We start from the raw sequence: 13222 nt of genomic DNA, 5'->3' as shown, positions 1-13222 counted from the left end.
TGACCTTCACTATTGTACTATTTTTGAAAAAGAAATACAGTCTGTGTTTTTACATGTACACCTAGTCTTAAAAAAATAAAAATCTACAAGAATCAAATGGAAATTGGTTCACTGGCCTTCAACTCTACAGACTACAGTGCAATGGGTAACATGCATGCAGGGCTGTATGCTTCGTTTTTGAAAGGGCAAGGGCACCAAGGCATTTTCTCTTTGGCAAAGGGCACCCTATGAGGAAATTGTAAATTTCTACTGGAGCATTTCAAGGGCACCAAGGCAATGACAAGGGGCGTTGCCTCCGTGAAGTATCAGGCCTGTGCGTGTTTGTTGTAATAATGTTTACACATCAGAATGAACAGAGCGGCTGATGAGCGGTTTAGAGCACCAGACTCAAGCTCTGTTTCTAATCAATGTGGGTTCGAGTCCAGTTTGTGGCATTGTGCAGGCCGGGAATTACACGCAGACCATGTAGGCCATTCAAAAATTTCCCATTAGGCATATCTTTAAGATTTTCCATTGGAAGTTCTCTTTGCAACATGAAAATGGCCTGCCCTTTCCAACATGTTCAAAGATGAAATTCCAGGCCTGATTGGGAACTTGAGCAAGAAACCATTGCTTTAGGATTGGTAGTGCAGGTAAAGGAGACAAGGAAAACACTTGTCTTGGAAGAGTAAGGGTTTACCCCTCAACTGCATTTCTGATTTGCATAGCAAGCATCCTTGTTTACAAGTTTTCTCAGGCTTCCAAACTACAGTGAAAAGCTCACTTAAAAACAAAAATGAGGCATCCTTTGTTTAATCATCAGAGATACGAAACAATAGTATTCATAACTGAAATACAATCATGATAATGGTATAACCAATGATTCTCAATCAACATTCCGACCATCCCAAAATGAGCTTTGTTGCAGGCATAGAGTTATATATAAGAACTAGAGGGCGCACTGGCCTATATACGCGCTCCGGCATGCGCGCAGGCGGCCATTTTCTAAGTTGACAAAACTGGCATCTCACAGCGTGTGTTTGTGCGGCCATTTTGTAAGTTGAACAAACAGCATCGCGTGAGCGTTCAATAAAACAAAACTCAAACGTGTATTTCATATTCAACGCGCGTTCAGAATGACGCGTTTGTCATCTTGCGGTCCCGTGGCGTTTGTGCACGAAGCATCACTCGTGCGCCCTCTAGTTCTTATATATAACTCTATGGTTGCAGGCCATCCCACTCCTTCTTCACAGCATTGCCTAAGAAGGCACTAGACACTACTGCTAATTACTTAAAAATAATTGTTAGCATAAAAACTCATTTGGTAATGAGCAATGAAGTTAATATAAATCATTGTTAGAAATGGCTTCCTCTTTAAAGAAACATACTTTTTGAAAAATAGGTAATTTCTCACTCAAATATTAAAAGACTTTAGACCTGAAGCCTTTTCCAGGCACACAAGGCAATGCAACAAGGGAGTTTTTTCTTTCTTTATTCTCTTGCAACTTTGATGACCATTTGAGTCCAAATGTTCACAGATTTGTTAACTTATGCATGTTGGGATACACGAAGTGATTCTTGGATGATTAAAAAAAAAAGTGTTCAGTGCCTTTAAAAAGAGCTATACCTCATTTCTGCATTTTCTTAGTCTGATCGCTTTCCTGACGACGTTTGTTAGAACTGTTATTATTGCAACTAATCTCTAAAGCCAGACTCCAGTCCTGTAATACACAAGTTGATTGTTTTGTGAACAAACAAACAAATCTCAGAGCGTCTGTCCCAAACGTAAACACATTTACTCAAGTAGAATATTATGACTGTGTAAATTTGTTTTAGTTTCCTCATTAATTGTAGCTGGTTCCAGAATTTTTGTGTTCAATTCTTTTCATTTCTATCAAATAAAACAAAAACCGCGTTCCTGATATCACTTTTGTTTTGATATTTTCATTTTTAACAAGGAAACTTACATTGTGCAAATGGAAACTATCAAACCTTTTATTTTGTTTCAGGGGGCCCCGGAGGTGGGAGTAGGACTGTAAAAAAAAAAAAAAGTAAGACTATCGAAAATTTAATACATAAACTTACATCCAACATTTAAATCCAAGAACACAAACCACAAATTGGTACTGTCCAGCAGGTGCTATAAATTGATTTTTCCCCCTGGTTTTGCTTTAAAGAGGAGGCCTCATTTTAACTTTGCCTTTGCTAGGATGCCCTTTGCAAATTTCTTAGATACAAATTTAACAATTTCCTCATATATAGGAGTTTCCCTTACCTGAGTCAAGTTGACGTGCCCCTTCCAGAGCGAAGTTCAAGGCCTGAAAAACAATCAAGAAAGATGGAAGATGCTCATAATTTGATTCTTTTCTCCTTGTGTATAACAGACTTTTTAAATATAAATATTGTGTTTTCCAGTACACAAGGCTATGTGATAGCACTGTATATATTCAGTACTTTCCGGGAAAAAAATCCCCCCCCCCTACCCGAAAAAAAAATTAAAATAAATAAAATCACACGCATATTAGAGCAGTTACTGCAATCGATTTATGATGATGTCATAGTTGATAGTGCCCTCTAGCATTAAAGTTACAATTTATTTGTCAAACTCCACTTATTATGCAGTATTTCTAATGGTTTACATATAAGAAGAACATTGCTAAATTGGAAAACAAAAGACCATATAAATGAAGTTACAGTAAAATGGCCTTAATTCATTTTGGCTTTACCCACATTATATACCCCGATGTGTGTTAGCACTGCGTACATGTACTCAGTACTTACCCAAGCTCTTTGAAAAAAATCACAGGCATATTACTGGGGTGGGATTCAAACCCAAGACCTTTACAATTCTAGACAGAGTCTTACCAACTAGACCACCGAGATTGCCCGATAGCTAGAGGCAGTTCGAATCTTATATTTCAGCAGTGGGTACAGCATTGGTTTAATGGAAATTTGCATCGCGATAAAGTATACTAATTTTTGTTAAAAGGCCCTCACAAAGCTACAGTGTCCCCGAAGTAGCAACATTCACAGCCAATTATACCTTTGTAATGATATTTTAGAGGAACACGTTGCCTTGGATCGGTCGAGTTGGTCTTTGAAAAGTGCTTTTAACCGTTTTTTTTATCAAATGCATACATGGTTAGAAAGATGTTTTAAAAGTAGAATACAATGATCCACACAAATATGCCTCGAAATTGCGTGGTTTTCTTTTCTAACACGGTCGGCCATTTATGGGAGTCAAAAATTTTACTCCCATAAATGGCCGACAGTGTTTGTCGATGAGGTAAAAGGAAAACCACGCAATTTCGAGTGATACTTGTGTGGATAATTATATTCTACTTTTAAAATATCTTTCTAATCATATGCATTTTATAACAAACGGTTGAAAATGCCTTTCAAAGACCAACTCGACCGATCCAAGGCAACATGTTCCTTTAAATCAATTAAATAAAACTGAATTGAAATTAAAACCGAGAATTGAAAGTGAAACCGAGCCTTGAAACCCAACAGACATGTCAACCACAACGTAAAAACAAAGCATCATCGAGTGACGTCATGAATACATAGGCCTACATCAAGCATGTCAAGCAATATTTGTTCAGGTAACTGTAGACTATAATAAATTTGGGGTGGGAGTCATTACTAACAAAAAAGTCTGAAACTTGGATACAAAGTCAAAAGTATGTTGAAATTATGCCATCTCTATTGTCGGTAACCCCCTGGGGTTGTAGATTCCCAGGAGCTTTTGGAAACAGCATCCAAAGCACTAGAAAAATAGACCAATGAGCAGGATTTCTTTATTTGTGGAAATAAATATTGTCTGATTTTCTTCACCAGGCCGACATAAAAAGTCTGAATTCAGCTAAAAGTCTGAACAATCTCATCCCTTAAAAGAGAAGAAACATTTTTTTTTGCAATAGATTGTTTTAACCTACATACATGATTGTAATGCAACACACTGACAGGAATGCAATATATTGATAACAATAATAACCACATTTGTATAGCGGTTAATCCTGCAGTTTTCACCTGCACACAAAATATTACCCCCTTAAAAATAAAGCTACCGAACTATCTAGCTTGGTGGTCTAGTGGTAAGAGTCTACCCTTTTTTTGTGAAATGGGGTTGCCTGTTTTCCTACATTTATCGAATAGGATTTATCGAATAGGCCCTATAATGCATATTTTTATTCCATTTTTTTGTGCAGCAATGTTTGCCTTTTATTAGCTGAAGACCCCTTCATGACAATATAAATTAGCTCCCAGAACTTCGTCATTTCTACTATTTAATTACCGCTAAAAAAAATCAATGGCCTCTTGCAGCCATCTGTACCAGGTAGTTACATTTCAAACTGAATGCTCTTATGTAGAAGGAGACCACGCAAATAATAAGTCAATATCAACAAAGGCGCATCCAGAAAAAATACCATCACAAGAGGCATATCATTCTCAGTGAAAAAAAATGCACCACATACATACATGTAGGAGTTGGCCAGCATAATATATTTGTTGTTATTATTAAAGGCTTATGATGTAACAATTTTAATGATGGATGTACATGTAGTGGCGCTTATTTGTTAATTGAGCAACCATTTGTTTACATTTCTGTAAGAGTGAACCCTTGGCATCAATTCGATTAGAGCCCATTTTCTTAGCATCCTCATTAGTTGACATGGTTACCATTTACAGTAAAGCGATTCCTGACGCTGGGTACGTTGCCATAGAAACAAGGTTATTTTGGACCTTAATGCATTGATTCTATTACGGATTCCGAATACCTCCATGGAAAGTGCTCCAAAAGCAGAAACGCCCACAGCTAGTGTTTGCTTCCACTGATGATTCATGGGGTTTTTAATCAAAGAAGGTGTCTGGGTGTCTTTCGAACATCATGATCAAAAAGTGATCATGAAGTATGTATTAGTTGTACATCTTGGGTGGGCACTAACATTACTGGTGGGCGAACTCAGGGAACAGCGCCAGTTTTTGTATGGGGGTTGATGGTAGGTTGACACATACGCATTTGTGCATCTTCCTAGTGCACACCTCTATGGGGTTTACCCAGCAAGTGCCACGCAAGCGTGAATGTAATTAGCATAATTTATGGAAGGGCTAATTGCTAAATCTTGTTCTGCACCTTAAAGGTAAATTAAACAACACCCATTTAAAACCATTACAGATCTATACAAAAAAGAAATTAGGTAAAAAGAGAACTGAAAAAGAGCAAAATAATTAGGTGTGTAAAATGTCAGATGTAAATTGTTAATAATTAAAACCTACTCGGTACCAGCGCACAATATTTAGATCATAAAAATAATACATAAAGTTATTTAAAAATTGTACAAGGTGAAACAGGTGGTGGCAAGTTGTGTTGGACTTGTCCAATTTTGCCAAACCTGTTGAAAAAATAGATGATGGAGCAGGAGGGTATACTGTCTAATTCAAATTTGCTTTAGCACTCCTAAAGGTAAGGTCATAGATTGGTTTTTGGCAATATATTGCTGATTTATAGGCCAATCTGTCATCAAAAAAGTCACCGGTGAATATTTTAACTGTACAGTGTCTATTTATTGAGCAGCAAAAAAACTATCGTGGTAGTTCTATCAAAAACATCGAACCCTTCCATGACGTTAGTGACGTGGTTGCAAACAGAATGTTAGTGACGTGGTTGCGAACAGAATCTCTGGCCACAGCGTTCACAAACAGACACAATGGAGATTCAAATTTGTCACCACACTTGGATTGATTTCTAATCTACTAGGCGTTCAGACCAAGTTGTTTTTTTGGCTACTAAACACCATGACCATCTTATAACAACTACCTTTTGCTTTTGGATAAAAGTATAACTTTAACTTTATTATCAACACCAATTATTTTACTAGAGGACTTATTTTACTAGTGATTAAATGTCAAATTAGGCAGAATTCCAGGTCTGTAATTATACACAGGCCACAAAGGTCTTGACCTTGGTGCCCTTTAAAAGTTTCCCATTGACTTTGAGATTTTCCAATGGAAGTGCCCTCTGCAAAATGAAAGTGGCCTTGCCCTTTCAACATGTTCAAAGATGAAATTCTGGGCCTTGAATTCACAACAGTTCGTCCACCTAGCAATGCTATTCCAACATTCTGGGTAAAATTATGAGCTTGAATGACATTATCAGTGGATAACAAAAAGAGGATAATTAAATTGTGACTGTAATATTTGCCAGATTTCCTTGGTGACTGGGACATTTATTTGTGAGTTTTATTGCAAACACGTACTCTGAGTGTATGTTTAAACTTTGAACCGATCTTCAAATTTCACTGGGAACTCGGCAACTTGATGATCAAGGGAAGTACACTCTGAGCTGTACAAACAGTTGTTTTACGTCTGTGTTCTATTATTATTATTAACTTTAAAATTGAATCAAATATTGTCCAGTTAAAAGAAAATTGTTAAGGCTGTGTTTGGAAACTGATGAGCTTTAAATCTAGGTAATTTGGCTGAATACCTGCATTACTACATAGTGTACAACCCAAAAAATACTTTCAGACACTGAGTTGTGATAACCTGCTATTGTTGTTCTATTTTTCTCTTTTCTAAAAAATTCCAGTGACCCAGTTCATCAAAGAAAAACACTGTGGGGACTTAGTTCCGGATTTAAAGTTCCCACAGCTTAGTGTATGCCAGAACATACCTCCCTTTGAACTTTAATAACTCTGACTACATTGCTTCTAGCTGTGCTTTTATTTAACATCACCTCCATCTACAAGTCGCCCAATTCTTCACAAATTAATCACCAGGCTTTTTGACCCTGATTTAACCCCAGATCTCCTGCTTAAACATGCAGCCCTTTACCATTTACTGTTCAAGCTGAGAGCTTTAGTATAACGGACTGGTCATTTAAAACATGATTCTACTAATACTATCTGAAAGTCTGCAAATTAAAGTGCTGGGACCCACAGTCTGTTGAAATGATTTAGAAAAACCACTCAATTTCACAGTCTGCTTTCACAGTGCAGAACTGGTTAACCCAGGCTACCAACGTTATAATACGTACAGTATATTTCATTGTGTCCTAAATTTACTATGTATGATGATTTGGTGCACTTGTACTTATGATGTGTCTTAGTTTTAAAATTGGAGAAAGCAAAAAATTGTGATTTAGGTTTGCTGATGAGCAATCATTTGCATCATCATTGTATGTTTAAACTAGTCCTCGATTATATGGCAATGCTTGCTTGTAGTTTGCACACTATCAACTGCTAATTCCAAAGCAATATGTTTCTTCGGCCTAACAGCCCTTTTTTAAGTTGGCACCCTTATTATTAAAAAAATCATTTTAAAATGTTGCTAATGGCTTCAGAGGAAGATTGTCTTTATACACATTTATCAATCACCCCCCCCCCCCCCAACAAAAAAAAAAAAAAAATAAAAAAAAAAAAATTATTATTTTATTTTGGAACAAAAGTCAGTCATGAACTAAAAGTTATATGATCTTACATTTACATCATACATGTAGGATATTGTTTTAAAATATGTAATTTTTGTTAAGATACATTGAAGTAAATATTCAACACTAACCAACACTAAAACAAATATTCCACACACCCGAAGCATTCAATCCTATCTCAACACCAACCTATGAACTTACTTTTATTAAAGTAATGCAGGAAAGATTCATAATTTAATTTGGCACACATTCTTTGACCCGAAACAGTAGCACACATTGATTCAATTTCAAATGAACTTGAATTTATAGATCCATGTAGCCGTAGTATATAACATACATCGATTTGCAGCCCCCTCCCTTAAACCCCCCTCCAGCATTTTATTAAAAATGTAGTGGCAACAACTCACATCACAGTATGTGTTTTTCCATTCCAGTTTGAAGATAATGATGAGAAGGCTTCCCTAAAAATATATTTTGCTGAGGTGATGTATTTTTTGAAAATTTATTAATACAATGTCACAAAAAATAACATTTGTCTCAGTTTTAGCATACACAGAAATGGTATAACTTAACCGTAAACAGGTTAATACATTTTACATGCTAAACTAATTTTTGTCACACTGAGACAAAAATAGTTTTCGTGACTTGTTTTACTCATTTCTCAAAAACTACAGCAGCTCATCAGTAGGTAATATCTTAAGGGAAGCTTACCACCATGTACCATTGGAAGTTTAATGTAAATCTGTGGACATTGTCTTATAATGTGTCTCACAAAAAGTATACAGACCCCTTCAAAGCATCCCCCTAAAAGCGGTCCACTTGCAAAAAATGCTTGTAAAACACCTATGGGAACAAGCCTTGAAAAGTGGTCTGTCCTTTGCTATCCCAAAGCTACTATTACCACTGATTACACAAACATTATGCTGATAATAAAATTCCGTACAAATGAAAATCTTGAATAAAATTAAAGGAAACACTAACATATGGACCTGTGAAACAGCTTGCAGACTCGGGAAATGACAAACTGACTAGTCCTGCTGGTTATATTATGCACAGACAAAATAATTTGTCTAATTTTGAGTAGAACAAGCTAAAACAAAGAATAAGTTCAAAGAGCAGGATTTGAACCTGCCACCTCCGGATTAAAGAAACATGTTGCCTTGGATCGGACGAGTTGGTCTCTAAAAACTGTTACACCCGTTTGTTATAAAATTCATATGGTTGGAAAGATGTTTTTAAAGTAGAATACAATGATCCACACAAATTTGCCTCAAAATTACGTGGTTTTCATTTTACTTTACGAACTAAGACGGTCGGCCACTTATGGGAGTCAAAAATTTGACTACCATAAATGGCCGACCGTGTTCGTCGAAGACGTAAAAGGAAAACCGTGCAATTTTGTGGTGTGTTTGTGTGGATCATTGTATTCTACTTTTAAAACATCTTTCCAACCATTATGCATTTTATAACAAACGGTTACAAATGCTTTCAAAGACCAACTCGACCGATCCAAGGCAACATTATCCTGTAATGTGCAAGAGCTATACCAACTGAGCAACAACAAATTGAGAAGATTGTTGTTAACCGACAGGGCCCATGTAACCAAAAATGAAGTTATAGACAAAACTGCCACAGAATTCTTTGTTTTGAAGGAAATTATCGTCAAGTCACCAGTTATATTAGTTTCATGTGAACAACTTCTGCAACTTTAGACAGAGGTTACTTGTGTTTCCATACTAGCTAAAAACATCATCAACACCCAATTTAATAAAGTTGTTAAGCAGAAAACCTAAGAGTATATGCTTACGAACAATAAAACAATTTTTTTAGTAATTGTTTGTCACGATTTATACGTTAAAAAAATATATAAAGTTGTTTGGGGGGCTGACTCCGCCTACCCCTTTTGTGGCGTCAATCGAGGCAGACTTTGCCTGCAATGCGTACATGTACTTTGTTAAACACACGTGCAAAGTACATGTACGTCCAAGTTGTGAGTTGGTACGTTTCAAAAAGTGTTTTTCTGCATTCAGCAGCAATACACCTGGACGGCATTGTTGGAAAAACCCCAACAATCTTTTTTTGAAACGTACAAACTCACGACTTGGTCCGTACATGTACTTTGCAATGGTTTTACTCTACGCATTACAGGCAAAGTCTGCCTCGATTGACGTCACGAACAGCGCCCTCTCGGGTCGGGGTCTACTCTTAAATTTGTAAATAACATAAGAACTGGTTTTTTAAAGCCTTAGTTAACTGTTTATTCACATTCCACTCATCAAAACACATATATTAGTGACAAAAGCTTTATTTTGAAAAAATACCACTTCCAGGTGACTTTAATGTCTGAATAGAGTGTCCTTCATTAGTGCTTGTATACTGTATACGGTGTTCTTTAAATGATGGTCAACCACCAGCTGTTATATTTTCCTTACAGACCACAGACCCTTGAAGAAGACTCTTTTTATATCGCATAATGACTTTCCTTTTTTCCCTGTAATAGCAATATTAACAAAATTCAAAAGTAACAAAACCAATTCTACACACATGTTTGTCCTTGTCGCGTTGCACTAATTACTGAACACAGTACATAATCTTCTTCACAATGCCATTAGGTATTGTTATTGCGCTTCATGAATAAAACAACATGGTTGACAGGTTAATGACTGCCAGCAGGTTGCATCCAGACTGAGCAGTGTGTGGTAGGCTTGCGTACGATCACGAGAAAAGGCTGAAATCGTTTCATTTTGAAAAATGTGAAACATGTTAAAGGTAGTGGACACTATTGGTAATTGTCAAAGATTCGCCTTCACAGTTGGTGTATCTTAACATATGCATAATATAACAAACCTGTGAAAATTTGAGCTCAATCGGTCATCCAACTTGTGATATAATAGTGAAAGAAAAACCACCATTGTCAAAAGAAGTTGTGTGCGTTTAGATGGTTGATTTCGAGACTTCAAGTTCTAATTATCTGAGGTCTTGAAATCAAATTCGTGGAAAATTAGTTCTTTCTCGAAAACTATGGCACTTCAGAGGGAGCCGTTTCTCACAAAGTTTTATACCATCAATCTCTCCCCATTACTCGTCACCAAGAAAGGTTTTATGCTAATAATTATTTTGAGTAATAGTGTCCACTGCCTTTAAGACAGATTTGATGGTAATGTAGTGTGTAGCGCACGGTGTTAAAGGCAGTGGACACTATATGCAATTACTCAAAATAAGTATTAGCAAAAACTTACTTGGTAACAAGTAATGGGGAGAGGTTGAAAGTATAAAACATTATGAGAAACGGCTCCCTCTTAAAGCCATTAAACACTTTCGGGACAGAAAAAAAATAAAAGTTCACAGATTTACAAATAACTTCAGGGTTTACAGAAGGTAATGTTGAAAGACTTCTCTTTAAATGTTATTCCACGAAATGCTTTACTTTGTGAGAAAACATTAAAACAATTATCAATTCTCGATATCGAGAATTACAAATTTATTTTAAACACATGTCATGACACGACGAAACATGCGGAAACAAGGGTGGACTTTCCTGTTATTTTCTCCCGACTCAGATGACCCATTTATGGGAGTCAAAAATTTGACACCCATAAATGGCCGACCGTGTTAGTCGACGAGGTTAAAGGAACACACTAACAAAAAGAGGAGTAAAGTAATAATTAATAATGCTTTTTAATTTTTATGTTTTCTTTAGGATTTGCACCTCATACAAGTTAAACATTTGTTTGTCTTTTGAAAAATGCACTATTCAAAATAAGGAAATAAAAGGGTAGCGACGAGTTCTTAAACGGCTGTTTATAACCGGAAGGGGCGTGGGCCGAGTGATAAAGGCCCGATTGAAGGCGAGGGCTTTTATCGCATGACCCTGCAAGCTTTTAAACAACAATTTAAGAACGAGTCAATACTCTTTTATTCCCATTCCAGAAACTCTGTAAAACTTATCCGTTTTCCGACGTCTTTGAGCTCCGTCCGGGTGTTGCATTTTTATGACTGAGACAGTTTTCGGAAATGCATTCGTGTGCGTAGTTAGTCTTGGTGCAAGACGTTCCTTGTTTTCCTTTCAGTCACTCACAGCGCGGCCAACTCACCAACAGCGCCTGCATCGCCCTTAACGAGAAATGTCTTGCACCAAGACTAGCGCGTAGTATACATCTAAAGGTATTCAAAAACAACCGGTTATAAACAGCTCCACCTGGTCTTTATCAACCGTTTAAACACCCCCACAGAGCGCGCTCTCAACCAATCAATAGGAATAGCGAAACTGTCTGAGGTAGTTTAGCCTTCTGGTATATTTGATACTGACTGTACAAACATAAATAAGGACAGAAACATTATGTCAGGTGTGAATCATATAAAAATATAGTCAGAAGTCCATTTTCTGTCCTTTTTCTAAGTTTTACCTAGAAAAGTTTGAGTTTGATTTGACACAATTAAATATCCCCAAATCAACCGAAAACATCTCTTGTGTACCCCAGATGAGTTCTGATTAATTATTGCTGTCTTAGGTTTGGTAGATTTTGGTACACAGCACTGTTCCGCAGGGCAACTGATTGCAAATCTCGAACATAATCATCATATCATCATATTCATAATATAAGGCATCCTGCCTAGCCTGTGATCTTGTGCATGGAGCCGGGTGGGTTGACCGGTAAATGTTATTGTTAATGTTAACACGATCATGATCCATTCACAATTTTTCTTGGTTTCGACCTCCACGCTCTAACTTACCAATTCTGTAATACCAAAAACAGCTGGTCCTCTTCCAGTTAAATGTTCGGTGACTTTGAAGCAGATAGTCATGGAAATGTATGCTTAATTTTTTTAAACAGCGCATAGACCTAGGGCTAACTGCGAGGCCAGGATCGAGCAGACGGCATAAATTCATGAATTTATCAGCACATTATTTTTTGACAGCTGGTCAAATCTGTGAGCGCCCTCTGTTGTTTGTGCATTTTAGCTAGGCGCACAACCAACAGAGGGTGGAAACCAAAGTTCGGTTTCTGTTTCCAGAAAACAGGCATGATATTTTGGTCCCTGAAAAAAAAGTTCGACAATTTCATTTTTTTAGTCGAGTACAAGGAAGACTATCTGGTCGGAAATTAATACACTTTATTTTTTTGTTCTTACCATCATAAAAAGAGCAAAATGGTTTTCAACGATTTTGTACGGGGTTTAATTGTTGTACGTTATAGTTTGAAACAATGATGAAGTGTATTTTTCCAACGCAACACCACATGTTGGACTCCTCCGGTGCATGTGACGGCTGAGCTACTTTTCAAAAAAGTGTTCTGCAGCCGATTTTACGAACCGCTAAACTTGATCCCAACTCTAGTTATGAGTAACTCGTACTAACTTTATAGGATGGGTTCAATGCGATATTACGTTTATGGTTACTGAACATAACTCGTGATTAATCCTAAGTTAGAAAGAGTTTGGTGGTCACTGAAATCGACGGCTGGGTTCTTTAAAGGCTGTGGACACTATTGGTAATTGTCAAATACTAGCCTTCATAGTTGGTGTATCTCAACACATGTATAAAATCACAAACCTGTGAAAATTTGAGCTCAATCGGTCATCGAACTTGCGAGATATGAATGAAAGAAAAAAACACCCTTGTCACACGAAGGTGTGTGCGTTTAGATGGTTGATTTCGAGACCTCAAGTTCTAAATCTGAGGTCTCAAAATCAAATTCGTGGAAAATTACTTCTTTCTCGGAAACTATGGCACTGCAGAGGGTGCCGTTTCTCACAATGTTTTATACCATCAGCCTCTCCCTATTACTTGTCACAAAGAAAGGTTTTATG

At 36.9% G+C, this 13222-nt stretch overlaps 1 long non-coding RNA gene across 1 annotated transcript; it reads right to left on the bottom strand.

Annotated features, from left to right (window-relative positions):
* Positions 1-1624: 1624 nt before the first annotated feature.
* On the bottom strand, positions 1625-12281 carry LOC117297086. Its single transcript, XR_004519854.1, has 3 exons — positions 12146-12281; positions 2255-2297; positions 1625-1700 (listed from the first exon to the last, which is right to left on the bottom strand). It is a non-coding gene; the product is annotated as an uncharacterized LOC117297086 (long non-coding RNA).
* Between the last annotated feature and the right edge of the window lie 941 nt (positions 12282-13222).

This window comes from Asterias rubens, chromosome 1, assembly GCF_902459465.1.
Source record: "Asterias rubens chromosome 1, eAstRub1.3, whole genome shotgun sequence".
Taxonomy (NCBI): Eukaryota; Metazoa; Echinodermata; class Asteroidea; order Forcipulatida; family Asteriidae; genus Asterias; species Asterias rubens.
The sequence above is the reverse complement of the archived record's forward strand: the minus strand, read 5'-3'. Positions and strand labels throughout refer to the sequence as shown.